Here is a 16,134-nt window from a genome sequence, read left to right as displayed (position 1 = left end):
CTCCAGTACTCTGGAATAGACCTTACTGGGGAGGATGAGGAGTGTGATCCCCCTATAGTTGGAACACACCCTCCGGTCCCCCTTCTTAAACAGAGGGACCACCACCCCGGTCTGCCAATCCAGAGGCACTGTCCCCGATCGCCACGTGATGTTGCAGAGGTGTGTCAGCCAAGACAGTCCCACAACATCCAGAGACTTAAGGTACTCAGGACGGATTTCATCCAGCCCAGGAGCTTTGCCACCGAGGAGTTTACTAACCACCTCGGTGACTTCTGCCTGGGTAATGGATGAGTCCGCCTCTGGGTCCCCCGTCTCTGCTTCATCTTCGGAAGACGTGACGATGGGATTGAGGAGATCCTCGAAGTACTCCTTCCACCGCCCAACAACATCCCCAGTCAGGGTCAACAGCTCCCCACCCGCACCGTAAACAGTGCCAGTGGAGAGCTGATTCTGCCTCCTGAGGCGTCGGATGGTTTGCCAGAATTTCTTCGAGGCTGACCGATAGTCCTCCTCCATAGCCTCCCCGAACTCCTCCCAGACCCGAGTTTTTGCCTCTGCAACCACACGGGCTGCGGCATGCTTGGCCTGCCGGTACCTGTCAGCTGCCTCTGGGGTCCCACCTACCAACAAAGATAAGTAGGACTCCTTCTTCAGCTTGACGGCATCCCTTATTTCCGGTGTCCACCACCGGGTTCGGGGATTGCCCCGCGACAGGCACCAGAGACCTTGCGACCACAGCTACGAGCGGCCGCATCAACAATGGAGGTGGAGAACATGGTCCACTCGGACCTCCCCCGGGATCTGTGAGAAGCTCTCCCGGAGGTGGGAGTTGAAGACCTCCCTGACAGAGGGTTCCGCCAGTCGTTCCCAGCAGACCCTCACGATACGTTTGGGCCTGCCAGGTCTGACCGGCTTCCTCCCCTCCCAGCGGATCCAACTCACGACCAGGTGGTGATCGGTCGACAGCTCTGCCCCTCTCTTTACTCGAGTGTCCGAGACACGTGGCTGAAGGTCAGATGATACGACTACAAAGTCGATCATCGACCTCCGGCTCAGGGTGTCCTGGTGCCACGTGCACTTATGGACACCCTTGTGCTTGAACATGGTATTTGTGATGGACAAACTGTGACTAGCACAGAAGTCCAACAACTGAACACCACGCGGGTTCAGATTGGGGAGGCCGTGGCAAACACTGCAAACATGCCAAATATTTCTCAAATTTCTCAAATACCAAAGCTCTAATCGCTGTCTGTACACCCAAAATGCACATGTACTTGTACATGTTTGGTAGAGCATATCATCTACAACGTTCTACTGAAAAATGTGATAATGTTAAAGGGTTAAATGAAAATCTTTTCACCCCTCCTCCTCTGCTCCCCCACGATCACGGGCTGTCATGCGGTGGCAGAGAGGCCGACAAGTTCTTCCTGGCTGGCCAGCACCACGACAGGACCGGCAGCACTCGCCACATCGCACGTAGCCCCACACCAGCATCACCGCGGAGGAGCTGCAGTTCCTCCGCAAAAGCACCTACAAACCGGCTTTTGTACTGTGTGAAAACATTCAGCTGGTTGAACGAAGTCAAACTCAACACTAACGTTACAAAAACTAAGCAAATACGGACAAATTGAGGTTTTTGATGGCATTCGTTCAAATTTTTCAACAGTTTAAAAATCCCAACGAAGCTGCGCGAAGGTTAAACAATGCCAACGAAAGTCAATGAAAGATTTCTTGTTTCATTAGGGCTTTGCTGCCCTTCGTTAAGTGCGGTGTGAACAGGCCTTTAGGCTACTCAGCATCAAGATTTACATAGTTATTACTTTCAAAACAGCTTACAAAGACAATAAATCTGTATTTCAAAGTATTATGTAAAGTTAAATTAATCTTACATAGGGGGAGGGGTATCCATACGAACCACCAAAAGTTACATCTGGCAACTCCTCAAAATTCAAATCAAAAATACTCTCTGTCAGTCTGAACATGAGCAGTTTCAGATGTAATTATTTATATTTTTGTTGCTCAAGCAGCAGAATCCTGCAGCAGCTCAGCCATCAGCTGAAAACATTTGTTTGGGATCAACAGATAACCTGCAGCTGACAGCAGGTTACGGGTTAACAGCCACCGTTCATCCTCAGTCGCTACTGTGAATTTGGATGCAGAATCATTAGCTTACATTTACTTATCTTCTTCAAGAATATATATATATATATATATATATATATATATATATATATATATACATACATACAGTGAGGAAAATAAGTATTTGAACACCCTGCGGTTTTGCAAGTTCTCCCACTTAGAAATCATGGAGGGGTCTGAAATTTTCATCTTAGGTGCATGTCCACTGTGACAGATATAATCTAAAAAAAAAAAATAATCTAAAAAAAAAAAAAAAAAAAAAAAAAAAAAAAAAATCCGGAATTCACAATGTATGATTTTTTTAATAATTTATTTGTGTGTTACTGCTGCAAATAAGTATTTGAACACCTACCAACCAGCAAGAATTCTGGCTCACACAGACGTGTTAATTTTTCTTTAAGAAGCCCTCTTATTCTGCACTCTTTACCTGTATTAACTGCACCTGTTTGAACTTGTTACCTGTATAAAAGACACCTGTTCATACACTCAATCAATCACACTCCAACCTGTCCACCATAGCCAAGACCAAAGAGCTGTCTAAGGACACCAGGGACAAAACTGTAGATCTACACAAGGCTGGGATGGACTACAGGACAACAGGCAAGCAGCTTGGTAGAAGACAACAACTGTTATGATTATTTATTAGAAAGTGGACGAAACACAAGATGACTGTCAATCTCCCTCGGTCTGGGATTCCATGCAAGATCTCACTTTGTGGGGTAAGGATGATTCTGAGAAAGATCAGAACTACACAGGAGGACCTGGTCAATGACCTGAAGAGAGCTGGGACCACAGTCAGAAAGATTACATTAGTAACACATGATGCTGTCATGGTTTAAAATCCTGCAGGGCAGCAAGGTCCTCAAGCCAGCACATGTCCAGGCCCATTTGACGTTCACCAGTGACCATCTGGATGATCCAGAGGAGGCATGGGAGAAGGTCATGTGGTCAGATGAGATCAGAATAGAGCTTTTTGGAATCAACTCCACTTACCATGTTTAGAGGATGAGAACAACCCCAAGAAAACCATCCCAACCATGAACCATGGGGGTGGAAACATCATACTCTGGGGCTGCTCTTCTGCAAAGGGGACAGGACGACTGCACCGTATTGAAGGGAGGATGGATGGGGTCATGTATTGTGAGATTTTGGCAAACAACCTCCTTCCCTCAGTAAGACAGGGCTGTGAAATGAAAATTGGGAAATCCGAGGAAAATTTGCAGGGGGTCTGGGGGGGGAGGGGGGGGGGCAGCTCTAGGGCCCCGGGTCTAGGGCCCTGTCGGGCCTTAGAATTAAATTTTTATCTAATGATACTTTTTCAGCATCTCCTGGAAGAACAAATCTCAAAATTAGTGGATATTTAAATGATCCTATATTCAACCTTTTATTTGACCTGTCAATGATGAAATAACAGAATACGACGTGGAAGTAGGACCTGGAATGATTTTCCTTTTAATTGTAAACCAAATTATGCATCAACTCAGAACAATTAAACTACATGAAATTTATGAAGACTGAAAAGACTGTTACAGCATTTCAAAAACCACAGCTAAAGTTTGGAGAATATTTGGAAAATCATGGTAAAATATCAATAACATACCTTACAGCAAAAAGTCACTTATATTCTTGTGTAAATTCATGCAGCCTAAATCCATTTAAAACCGCAATGTCTTTTTTACAATGAAAAAAGTCACATAATCTTGTCTAAAATCCTGTTTGAACAGCAGAATGTTTATTTTCCAGGGAGAGAAAAATTCTTACCGTGTTTTCCTGAGAGGGCACACTTCACTTTTCCCGTTTCTTTTATCTTTCAGGTGTGTTGATGAAGCCAGCAACAATTCCACGGATTCTTGTCCTTATCAGACTTTTTCAAACTGTCTTTCTCGCCATCTTCTCTCTGTGCGACGTCGCTCCGTGACACAGACATGCTGCACAATTCTTCTCTTAAAAACTTGAAAGCTCTAAAAGTTTGGGATGTCCACATGCTAAGTTTAGCTTAAGCTGCGGGCAGGAGCCACACAGCGTTGCCGCAGCAACCACTCAGTCCTGCTTTACTACAACTGTCGTAACAGCTACGCTTTGAGTGGCATTTTTCCTCCGCGAAACTCCGCGGATCGGAGGAAACTGATTTGTATCTGTAACACACAGATCAGTGTCCGCTGACTTATAAAACTTACAAGATGTCGTAAAAAAAGAGAACGCTTTGTGAAAAGCATTTTAAAAACTCAGTGATGTTCACGAATAAAGAGTACATCACTAACACCCCCCCTCCCATGATGAAATCCGTGGAATCCTGTGGATCCGCGGACTTTTCACAGCCCTGGTAAGAGCACTGAAGATGGGTCATGGCTGGGTCTTCAGCATAACAATGACCCCAAACACTCAGCCAGGGCAACTAAGGAGGGGCTCCATAAGAAGCATTTCAAGGTCCTAGAGTGGCCTGGCCAGTCTCCAGACCTGAACTCAATAGAAAATCTTTGGAGGGAGCTGAAACTCCAAACCTGAAAGATCTAGAGAAGATCTGTATGGAGGAGTGGACCAAAATCCCTGCTGCAGTGTGTGAAAACTTGGTGAAAAACTACAGGAAACATTTGACCTCTATAATTGCAAACAAAGGCTACTGTACCAAATATTAACATTGATTTTCACAGGTGTTCAAATACTTATTTGCAGCAGTAACACACAAATAAATTATTAAAAAATCATATATTGTGATTTCTGGATTTTTTTTTTTTTTTAGATTATGTCTCTCACAGTGGACATGCACCTACAATGAAAATTTCAGACCCCTCCATGATTTCTAAGTGGGAGAACTTGCAAAATCGCAGGGTGTTCAAACACTTATTTTCCTCACTGTATATATACATACAAACACATGAAATTTAAAAACAAAAGTTTTGCCGCAGGGTCATCACCTATTTACTAGTCTACTTCAAAAACTGAATATTATGGGATGAAATAGCTATGATTTTATCTCATCCAGTTACATTTGTTCCACGAATCTGATTAGTTAATTGTGTGAGATTTCAGACCATAAAATATAGAGCAAACGGTGACAAAATATTTGACCGTTTCATATTAAATATATAACTCCGCGCCCTGACCGCGTTGCTGGGCAGGTGTCAATAATGGCGCTATCAGCTGACACCGACAGACACTAGTGCAGTGACGATGATGCTGAAATGGGTGGATTTAATGGACTTAACTGGATTGATTGATGGATTTACCATGGAATTAACTCAATGCAGCTGACAAGATGAAGAAATCTGTGGGTCTGCTCACAGAATTTCCAGTTTGGCATGAAGACACTGTTGCTATAGTAAGCTTTGACAAGCTGACTAGACCCTTTCACAACAATTCGCAGACCAAATTACTTACAGAAAAATAATGGGATTGGATGAGAATGGGAATAACCCCCTTGTGTCTGATGATTTGTGGACGTTAATGCTGGATTACGGTCACAAATAGCCATATTACCAGCGACGCGTTAAGCATTAACGTCCACAAATCAGGCACAACAGGGTTATTCCCTAATTTTGCGGCAGAATCTCAGCAATTTTGCAGGGGATTTGGTGACTGTTTAGAGCAGGGGTGCTCAAGTTCGGTCCTCGAGAGCCACCTTCCTGATACTCTTAGTTGTCTCCCTGCTCCAACACACCTGAATCCAATGAAAGACTCGTTAGCAGGCTTTTAATGAGCCTTTCATTAGATTCAGGTGTGTTGGAGCAGGGAGACAACTAAGAGTATGAGGAAGGTAGCTCTCGAGGACCGAACTTGAGCACCCCTGGTTTAGAGGATTCAAAATTAGATGATTTTGTGGTGGATTTAGATTTTTCACAAATTCATGGTGGTTTTGTGGTGGAATTTGTTTTGTAGTAAATTCTCTAATTTCATAGATTTTAATCGTGGATTTTGTAGCCGAGTCTCTGGCTGAATCTGATTCAGCTGTGAGTTTGTGATTTTATTTTCATGAATTCACTGTAATTTGTGACCAATTCTCTGATTTTGTGGCAGATTTGCAGTAATGTTGAGGCTTCACTCTGGTTTCATGGCAAATCTGGGGTGATTCTGTTGTGGATTTGCTGTGATTTTGTGGCAGACTTGCAGTGAGCGTGGCAGATTGTCAGTGATTTTGCAGCAGATTTTCTGTGATTTTGTGGTGGACCTGAAGTGAGTTTGCAGCAGATACACTGTAATTTTGTGGTGGACCTGCCGAGAGTTTGTGGCAGATATGCTGTTATTTTGTTCTTCTTGTTCAGAGTTTCAAATTATATTTTAATGCGCAGAGATGCAGGTGAATATTCTGTGCTTGTCCTTTTGGATCTCTCTGCAGCTTTTGACACGGTGGATCATGGAGTCTTAGTTGAGAGACTAAGGACTTGGGTGGGCATTTCTGGGTCTACTCTGGACTGGTTTTTGTCTTATCTTTCACACAGGACTTTCGCTGTTGCTGCTGGTAAATTTATGTCCTCCTCTGCCATGCTATCCTGTGGTGTGCCTCAGGGTTCTGTTCTGGGACCTATATTGTTTGCTCTATATTTGCTCCCACTTGGTCACGTCTTGAGTAGTTTTAAAGATGTCTCCTACCACTGTTATGCGGATGACATCCAGCTGTACATCTCATTCACTCCTCAAACGGTCTCTAGGGTATCTGCTCTTCAGAACTGTGTTGAGGTTATTGGTGACTGGATGGCGGCCAACTATTTGTCCTTAAATATAGCAAAGACTGAGGTTCTTGTTTGTGCCCCTGACGAGTTTGTTCCCACTGTGGTTGGAAATCTTGGTTCTCTGGCCCCTTTTGTTTGTTCAGCAGTGAGGAACTTGGGTGTTACGTTCGATCACTCCCTCAATTTTGACGCGTATGTTACCCGCCTGGCACAGTCTTGTTTTTTCCATTTGCGCAATATTGCCCGTCTGCGCAGCATTGTGTCTCGGGCGGAGATGGAGATGATCATTCATGCATTTGTGTCATCACGTTTGGATTACTGTAGCTCTCTATTTTTTAGCCTTAGCAAGTCCTCTTTGGACCGCTTACAAACGGTTCAGAATGCGGCTGCGAGGCTGCTGACGAGGTCATCAAAGAGGTCACATATAACCCCAATCCTCTCCTCCTTGCACTGGCTCCCCATCCATTTCAGACTCCAATTTAAAATTCTAGTACTGACTTTTAGAGCTCTGCATGGTCAAATGCCATCTTATATCATCGAGCTATTACATCCATATGTGACAAGTAGGTCTCTGAGGTCTTCGGACCTGGGCCTATTGGTTTTGCCTAGGACAAGACTGAAGACCAGGGGAGACTGTGCTTTCAAGGTGGTGGCACCTAAAATGTGGAATGCATTGCCTTTGGACCTACGCTCTGTGGACTCTGTTGAAACATTTAAAGTGAAGCTAAAGACCCTTTTGTATAGGCTGGCTTTTACCTAGTTTTTATGGTTTTATGTTTCTGCTGTTTTTAATTTCTCTGTTCTTATGTGAAGCACTTTGTGATTTCTATCTTGAAAGGTGCTATATAAATAAACCTTACTTACTTGTGGCAAAATCTGTGATTTTGTTGAGAATTCTCTGTGGTTTTGTCAAGAATTCATGGTGACTGAGGATTTGTGATTATGTGTCAAAATCTCTGATTTTGTCAAGGGTTTGCAGTGATTCTGTTGAGGATACGTGATTTTGCGGCAAAATCTTAGTGACTGTCTCGGATTCGTGGCGATTTTGTGGCAAAATCTCTGTGATTTTGTCGAGGATTCGCGGTGATTTTATGACAAAGTCGCTGCGATTTTGTAGCGGATTTGCGACGATTCTGTCGACGATTCGTTGAGGGGGAAAAAAAAGGTAGCAGCGGCCGCCAACATCCCGTTTATGTCGCTTGAAAAAGATGGCGGGCACGGCGGTCGGTTAGCCACCAGGCTAAATTAGCCCATCTGTGCGGTGAAATGTCGACGGTGCTGCTAACTGTTACCGCCGTGTAACGCCACAGAATCATAACCGGAACATTAATGAGAAGTTTTATGATGGCGGGGAGCGATTTGTCGGAGGCTAAAGGGAGCTAACTAGCCTTTAGCGTGTTAGCTGAGCTTTGTCTCGGGGCGCCGAGCGGCCAGACTCCGTTGAAACAGCCCCACACAACCACCTCCCCCCCCCCGGCCTCTACACTCGCTAAATGCAAGATAACAGGAGGGGAAAAAAAAACGTCTTTACTGTGTTTGCGGTCCTCGGTTGCAGCGACTCCGCTCCAATTTCTGCTTCTTTTTCTTTTAGCCAAGTAGCATAATAGATGAACTACCAGCTGTCTGCGCTATGCGCATGCGCACCGACCAGTTGCGTCATACATGTTGTTGTGTTCGGATTGGATGGACGCATCAACGGGATGTTTTTATTGGCTAGAGTGCCCTGAGATGTTCTGATTGGGTTAGAATGATGGTTTAGTATTGTGATTGGCCAGAAGGCACTGAAGAGCTACGCTGATTGGCTGGAAGAGTTCATCAGCCTGGCGCCGGCACGAATACTACGTTTCCCATCATGCAGAGCGCCAAAGTAACCCATCAATAAAGTTCGCCTTTTCACTCGGATTCACAACACATCTGATATTTGGCACAACTTTTACGCTGGTGTTCTGTCGAGTTGAGCTCCCTGTCGTGTTTCACTTTCACTCACTGTGTCTCTTGACAAAGTTAGCTTATTGTAACGGGTAAATAGATGTTTAGTAACGCGTAAAATGTACTCAGTATCAATAATCAGTCACAATAATCCTCATTTATTTGCGCCTCAAAACTGTACAATAAAAAAATATTAGTTTTAGCCTCCAATAAAATGTTCTGTTGTGATTCCAGCATTTTAAAGCCTTTATAAACTTATACACAATGTTCATTATTTATAGTGATATTATCGTTAATCTCAATTAAGATGTTCAAGATAATCATGACAGAAACAAATCTGTATCATCCCATGGCTGCTGTACAGACTGGAACATTATAATGTAACACTTTTTTGTTAAAACAATTAATACATTTTGAAGCTCAACTCCACAGGTGAGGTGTTAAAGTCTGGAGTAGAGAGATGTACATGTGCAGGAGGAGGTCATCATGACGGAACACCGGACACAAGTCCACCTTACAGGGAGAAAAAACACAGGGGACCAGAATATGGCAAGATGACCACCTGGACACCAGACTGACAAGCACGAGATCAATAACATGACTGAACCATTTAATGAATTCATCAGTGTCCTATTCAGATACATACGAGGTCTGTTAGAAAAGTATCGGACCTTTGTATTTTTTCAAAAACCATATGGATTTGAATCACGTGTGATTGCATCAGCCAAGCTTGAACCTTCGTGCGCATGCGTGAGTTTTTTCACGCCTGTTGGTTGCGTCATTCGCCTGTGAGCAGGCTTTGTGTGAGCAGTGGTCCACCCCTCTCGTCGGATTTTTATTGTGAACAAATGTCTGAATGATTTGGAGCTTTGCTGCATCAATTTTTTCCAGAAACTGTGAGAGACCTCCAGGTGGACACCATTCGGAAAATTCAAATGGCTTTGAGGGACAATTTTATGGGGATTACACAGATTAAGGAGTGCTCCAGCTGGTTTAAAGACCGCCCACAGCGTCTGAGAGCGCGCCGCGCTCCGAGCGCCGATTGACAGACTGAAACCCCGCTGAAACAACCAGATCATTTCCAACGTGAAGGCTTTGTTGATCCGGGACCTCGTCTGACTTACACAAAAAAGGCAGGAGACGTGGACATCAGTACTTTTTCGGCACATTCCACTGTTACAGGAGTTTTTTTCATGGAAAGAAAAGCGGACGGATGCGCCATCGTGCCGCTCATGGCGCGGCACAAAACCACCTCCGTGTTGGTCTCACAGGACGGCTTTGAGACGGCTGTGGGTGGGTTTTCAGTCATGTGACTAACCGAGAAATTGTGGATGAGCCTGGACATGCCAGAACATGTTGCTTTGCACCATGCGGCTCCACCGCGACACGTGGAATTCCTCCACATGTCTGTCTCAATGTGCCGAAAAAGTGCTGATGTCCACGTCTTCCGCAATTCCTGTGCTAGTCAGAGGACGTCCCGGATAAAACACAGCGTCCAGTTTGGAAATGAACGGCACATTTCACTGTTACAGCAGTTTTTGTCATGGAAAGAGGAGCGGAGGAATTCCGCGTGTCGCGGCGGTGCCGCATGGCGTAAAACAACGCCATGATGAAGCCTCATCCACAATTTCTCGGATACTCACACGACTGAAAAACCACCAAAAGCCGTCTGACAGCCATCTCAAAGCCGTCCTGTGAGACCAACACGGAGGTGGTTTTGTGCCGCGCCATGAGCGGCACGGTGGCGCATCCGTCCGCTTTTCTTTCCATGAAAAAAAGCTCCTGTAACAGTGGAATGTGCCGAAAAAGTGCTGATGTCCACGTCTCCTGCCATTTTTGTGTAAGTCAGACGACGTCCCGGATCAACAAAGCCTTCACGTTGGAAATGATCTGGTTGTTTCAGCGGGGTGTCAGCCTGTTGATCGGCGCTTGGAGCGCGGCGCGCTCTCAGACGCTGTAGGCGGTCTTTAAACCATCTGGAGCACTCCTTAATCTGTGTTAATCCCCATAAAATTGTCCCTCAAAGCCATTTGAATTTTCCGAATGTGTCCACCTGGAGGTCTCTCACAGTTTCTGGAAAAAATTGATGCAGCAAAGCTCCAAATCGTTCAGACATTTTATTCACAATAAAAATCCGACGAGAGGGGTGGACCACTGCTCACACAAAGCCTGCTCACAGGCGAATGACGCAACCAACAGGCGTGAAAAAACTCACGCATGCGCACGAAGGTTCAAGCTTGGCTGATGCAATCACACGTGATTGAAATCCATATGGTTTTTGAAAAAATAAAAAGGTCGGATAGTTTTCTAACAGACCTCGTATATAGAATTTATATCACACAGTCAAAGCACCAGGCTGTGCTCTATTCACTCACACACACACACACACACACACACACACACACACACACACACACACACACAGTCTCATCCAACGGAAAAGTAATTGTCTTCTACGACAAAGAGATCCCAGCAGGAAGACACATCGAAGGAGGTGCAGTAAAACCTGATACTGTCATCTGGAACAAGCAACAGAAGACAGACAAAATCATCGATGTGACTACGGCCTGAATCAAGCTGAAACGGGAAAGATCTCAAAATACCAAGACCTGAAAAATGACCTACGAACAACATGGTCATTGAAAGACTTCGATATCATCCCAGTTGTGGTGGAGCAACAGGCCTGATGAAGAAGAACCTGAAGAAAAACCTCGAGGAAATCCCCGGTCACCCAAGTGCCCATGAGGTGCAGTTGTCTGCAGTTAAAGGAACGATCTTGAAGCGAGCCCTCGGATACAATGCCAGCTCTGGTTAGTGTTACTGTAGAGTCCAGGGTGCACCTTTAGACCCCGGGTCTGGGGCGCACTGCATTCTATTAAAAAGAAATCCAAGACAAATGAAAAAACAAAATACAGTTGTGCTCAAAAGTTTACATACCCTGGCAGATTTATTTATTCATTTTTGTTTTTTTTGGCCATTTTTCAGAGAATATGAATGATAACACAACCTTTTTTCCACTCAAGGTTAGCAGTTGGGTGGAGCCATTTATTGTCAAACAACCAGGTTTACTCTTTTTAAGTCTTTTTAAGTCATAATGACAACAGAAATGACCCAAATGACCCTGATCTAAAGTTTACAGAAGTAGAAGAGTGAGGAAAGCCACCAAAACACCCAGACAACCCAAAAGAAGTTACAGGCTTCTGCAGCTGTGATTGGAGAAATTGTGCACAGTGCATGTTTTATATTTTGTACTAGCTGAGTTGCCCATTCTACAGGTAACAGAGAAGAATTTCATCCATGTCATTGTATATTTCATGTCCCTTTAGTTCAGGTGTAGTAAGTTGCGTTGCATTGTGTGTATGCATCATTCATTTTCACAGAGCAATTTGTGACATTCATGAGACTCAAGTGAATGATGATAAAAAGTGACAGCAGGTCAGATCACTGCAACACACTGGCACACAGCAAGTACATTTTAATTGAAAAAAAAAAATGCATGCCTTGAGTCGCACGCAGCTCACACTGGCCCGTTTGGATTGTAATTAAAGTGCACCCTAGTCAGCCGCGACTATGTACAACCCCTGGCAAAAATTATGGAATCACCGGCCTCGGAGGATGTTCATTCAGTTGTTTAATTTTGTAGAAAAAAAGCAGATCACAGACATGACACAAAACTAAAGTCATTTCAAATGGCAACTTTCTGGCTTTAAGAAACACTATAAGAAATCAAGAAAAAAAATTGTGGCAGTCAGTAACGGTTACTTTTTTAGACCAAGCAGAGGGAAAAAAATATGGACTCACTCAATTCTGAGGAATAAATTATGGAATCACCCTGTAAATTTCCATCCCCAAAACTAACACCTGCATCAAATCACATCTGCTCGTTGACATTGACCCTATGTCATGAAATTGACCCTATGTGTCTTTTTGCAAGGAATGTTTTCACAGTGTTTGCTCTATGGCAAGATGCATTATCTTCTTGAAAAATGATTTCATCATCCTTAAACATCAGAAAAGTGTCCAAAATATCAACGTAAACTTGTGCATTTATTGATGATGTAATGACAGCCATCTCCCCAGTGCCTTTACCTGACATGCAGCCCCATATCATCAATGACTGTGGAAATTTACATGTTGTCTTCAGGCAGTCATCTTTATAAATCTCATTTGAACGGCACCAAACAAAAGTTCCAGCATCATCACCTTGCCCAATGCAGATTCGAGATTCATCACTGAATATGACTTTCATCCAGTCATCCATAGTCCACGATTGCTTTTCCTTAGCCCATTGTAACCTTGTTTTTTTCTATTTAGGTGTTAATGATGGCTTTCGTTTAGCTTTTCTGTATGTAAATCCCATTTCCTTTAGGCGGTTTCTTACAGTTCAGTCACAGACGTTGACTCCAGTTTCCTCCCATTCATTCCTCATTTGTTTTGTTGTGCATTTTAGATTTTTGAGACATATTGCTTTAAGTTTTCTGTCTTGACGCTTTGATGTCTTCCTTGGTCTACCATTATGTTTGCCTTTAACAACCTTCCCATGTTGTTTGTATTTGGTCCAGAGTTTAGACACAGCTGACTGTGAACAACCAACATCTTTTGCAACACCGAGTGATGATTTACCCTCTTTTAAGAGTTTGATAATCCTCTCCTTTGTTTCAACTGACATCTCTCGTGTTGGAGCCATGATTCATGTCAGTCCACTTGGTGCAACAGCTCTCCAAGGTGTGATCACTCCTTTTTAGATGCAGACTAACAAGCAGATGTGATTTGATGCAGGTGTTAGTTTTGGGGATGAAAATTTACAGGGTGATTCCATAATTTTTGCCAGGGGTTGTAGTAAGTAAAGTGTGATGCTGCTACTTGACCTGAGTATCACATAAACTGCGAAAATAAGGGCACCAGTGACCTCCCCCTTGGTGCTCCCAGTCACCAAACCAAGTTTGGTGTTGATTGCTTAATTACTGTGGCTGTTCACCCCAAACACAAACCATGCTGCATACATACATACATACATACATACACACACACACACACACACACACACACACACACACACACACACATATTCAGCTTCAGCTTTCAGGCTCCTCTTCTGTGGAACCAGCTCCCAATTCAGATCAGGGAGACAGACACCCTCTCTACTTTTAAGATTAGGCTTAAAACTTTCCTTTTTGCTAAAGCTTATAGTTAGGGCTGGATCAGGTGACCCTGAACCATCCCTTAGTTATGCTGCTATAGACTTAGACTGCTGGGGGGTTCCCATGATGCACTGTTTCTTTCTCTTTTTGCTCTGTATGCACCACTCTGCATTTAATCATTAGTGATTGATCTCTGCTCCCCTCCACAGCATGTCTTTTTCCTGGTTCTCTCCCTCAGCCCCAACCAGTCCCAGCAGAAGACTGCCCCTCCCTGAGCCTGGTTCTGCTGGAGGTTTCTTCCTGTTAAAAGGGAGTTTTTCCTTCCCACTGTCGCCAAGTGCTTGCTCACAGGGGGTCGTTTTGACCGTTGGGGTTTTTACGTAATTATTGTATGGCTTTTGCCTTACAATATAAAGCGCCTTGGGGCAACTGTTTGTTGTGATTTGGCGCTATATAAATAAAATTGATTGATTGATTGATTGATATATATATATAAACACTCTGAGCTTCATAGAGCGGAGAGGGATTTTCTTTCACCAAAACAGATCAGATCCAGGCATCTCAGATGTACCTTCTGGCAATTTGTATCTGAACTTTCAGGTCTTCTTTTGAACAAAATCCTCCTCTGTATCACTTCATAGCTGTCTAAGTGGTGATACAAAATGCAAAGTTTGCCACTAAGGAATGAGAAGTGTACTGGTTCCTATTTTTAAGAACAAGGGTGATGTGCAGAGCTTCACAGTGGCTTAGTGGTTAACACTGGTGCCTCACAGCAAGAAGGTTGTGGGATCGCTTCCCTGCCTTTCTGTCTGCAGTTTGCATGTTCTCCCACAGTCAAAAACATGCTTATTTAGGGTCTGCTCCTTTCTGTGCCCCTGAGCAAGGCAGCATCTCTGCCACACATTTATGGTCTCCACATCTGGAGTTGGTCCCCAGGTGCTGGACTGTGGCTGCACACTGCCCCTAGTGGTTGGAATGTGTCTAACTGTGATTAGGGTGGGTTAAATGCAGAGGACAAATGTCACTGTATGTAGAATGACAATAAAAGCTCTTCTTCTAGTCACTTGTATAACCTGGCTCAACCTCAAAGAGAGTCCATGGAGACGTACATCACAGAGTTCCTGGCAGCTGGCCTAATCTGCCTTCCTGTTCCCCTCTTGGTGCTGGTTTCTTCTTTGTGGCTAAGGAGGACAAGACCCTACACCCCTGCACTGACTTTCAAGGGCTGAATAATATCACAGTAAAGAATAAGACCCCCTGCCGTTACTCACATCTGCTTTTGAACATCTCCAAGGTGCAACCATATTCACAAAACTGTGTGTGTTCTTCCTTAAATTAAACCTAATGGAGTTTTTGCTGAACACTGCTACCTACATGTTGCTCAGGAGGGTTGGTAAGGTTCAATCTTACCCTTGTGAAGCACCTTTTGGCAATTTATGTTGTGATTTGGTGCTATAGAAATAAACAGGAACTGAATTGAAATTGAATAATGCTATCTCTAAGCCGTCCAACATAGCTGGTCTCACTACTGTCTTGGAAACTTTCCCCTTCACTCTTGCTGATATTCTTCGGTCACTAATCACTCCTGCCAGCTTTCTCCACCCACTCCACCCTGCCTGCACTCTCTTCTTCACCTCTCTACCACACTCTCCATTACCTTGGACAGTTGACCCCAAATATTTAAACTCATCTACTTTCACCACTTCTACTCCTTGTAACTGCACTATTCCACTGGACTCCCTCTCATTCACACACATGGACTCAGTCTTGCTCCTACTGACTTTCATTCCCCTTCTCTCCAGAGCACATCTCCACCTCTCCAGACTAGACTCAACCTGCTCTCTGATGTCAGTATGGATCATACAGTGGGGAAAATAAGTATTTGACCCCCTGTCAGTTTTGCAGGTTTTCCCACCTACAAAGAATGTTGAGGTCTGTAATTTTTATCGTAGGTACACTTCAACTATGAGAGATAGAATCTAAAATAAAATCCAGTAAATCACATTGTATGATTTTTAAATAGTTAATTTGCATTTTATTGCAGAAAATAAGTATTTGAACACCTACCAACCAGCAAGAATTCTGGCTCTCACAGACCTGTTAATTTTTCTTTAAGAAGCCCTCTTATTCTGCACTCTTTACCTGTATTAATTGCACCTGTTTGAACTTGTTACCTGTATAAAAGACACCTGTTCACACACTCAATCAATCATACTCCAACCTGTCCACCATAGCCAAGACCAAAGCGCTGTCTA

General features: G+C 43.8%; 1 protein-coding gene across 3 annotated transcripts in view; it reads right to left on the bottom strand.

The window, feature by feature from the left end:
• Positions 1 to 8,489, bottom strand: part of LOC117511372 (bromodomain-containing protein 3-like) — a 111,850-nt gene extending 103,361 nt beyond the window's left edge. For all 3 annotated transcript variants that reach the window (XM_034171418.1, XM_034171420.1, XM_034171419.1), the window contains exon 1: positions 8,341 to 8,489. The gene's annotated coding sequence lies outside the window, so the exon portion shown is untranslated. The remainder of the gene's footprint in view (positions 1 to 8,340) is intronic.
• Between the last annotated feature and the right edge of the window lie 7,645 nt (positions 8,490 to 16,134).

This window comes from Thalassophryne amazonica, chromosome 5 (genome assembly GCF_902500255.1).
Source record: "Thalassophryne amazonica chromosome 5, fThaAma1.1, whole genome shotgun sequence".
Classification (NCBI taxonomy): Eukaryota; Metazoa; Chordata; class Actinopteri; order Batrachoidiformes; family Batrachoididae; genus Thalassophryne; species Thalassophryne amazonica.
Note: the sequence above shows the minus strand (reverse complement) of the source record. Positions and strands in the feature narration are given on the sequence as shown.